Here is a 1,042-nt window from a genome sequence, read left to right on the forward strand (position 1 = left end):
CAGAGGGCAGCGTGTGCCCTTTCTACCTCCAGGGACCAGCAAACCGGCACGGTGCGATTAAAAAGTCATCCCTCAGCAGCGCAGAGCCGTCATTGCCTTGGTGTGGATCTCTTTTCAGTCCGGAGGGGCTGTGCTCAGCAGCTGCTGCTGCTTCAGCGGGGTTCTGCCCCGCAGCCCCCCCTCGCCTGACACACAGGCAGGCGGCGGCGCCGGCGCAGCTTTCGCCCCGCTCTGCGATTTCAGGAAAAGGAGCTTGTTTTCTCCCCCCGTCTCCTGTCTGACCATGACCCGCGTGTTTGTGAGGACACGCACACAGCTCTCGGTGCCTTCACCGGACGGGGCCGCGCTCCTTTTTCCCTGAGGACAGCCGAGACGGGCAGAACAGCGCGGCTGACGAAAGGGCGCTGGCAGGGGGGAACGTCCTTCCTCCTTTACGTGCCTGCCATCACCCCGAGGAGCTGGAACATTTGGGTTGGGATCGGACACGCAGAGTTAGGGAAAAAAAAAGTAATAAAAAAAAAAACCAGCCTCGATCCCAGCTGCCTTAAAGAGGAATGCGAAATGTACCCGTGCCCTCGGATACCATGCGCGTACCTCCGGTACCACGGGGCTCACTTCGGAGAGGACAGCGTGTGCGCCCTCGGCTCGCCCCCCGCCCGGACTCCGGGCTGTGCGGGGACAGCCGCGGCCGGGGCTCGTGTGAGGGGCACCCGGCGGGGCTGACGGGGTTAACAGCACGGGCGGTGCAAAACCAGCCCCGGCGTGCGCTCTGCCGGACCCGCGCGCGTGCGGTAACAGGAGGGCTCTGAGGGAAACGCACCACTCTCCTCTTTCTCTCACGTTTTATTAACGCGGGGTTTTCCCTGTTTCCCCGTTATTTCCCCATCACTTCCCCGTGATTTCCCCACCATTTCCCCACTCCCCCTCACAGCCCCTCCCCCCCCCCCACCCCGCAGTGGTACACCCCGCTCCTCGCACGGCTCGCCCCGCCCCGCCCCCCCCGCACGCCCGCGGTGGTTCGCTCCCGCCGCCGTTCCCCCCC

This window comes from Oxyura jamaicensis, assembly GCF_011077185.1.
Source record: "Oxyura jamaicensis isolate SHBP4307 breed ruddy duck chromosome 5 unlocalized genomic scaffold, BPBGC_Ojam_1.0 oxy5_random_OJ106426, whole genome shotgun sequence".
NCBI classification, from domain to species: Eukaryota; Metazoa; Chordata; class Aves; order Anseriformes; family Anatidae; genus Oxyura; species Oxyura jamaicensis.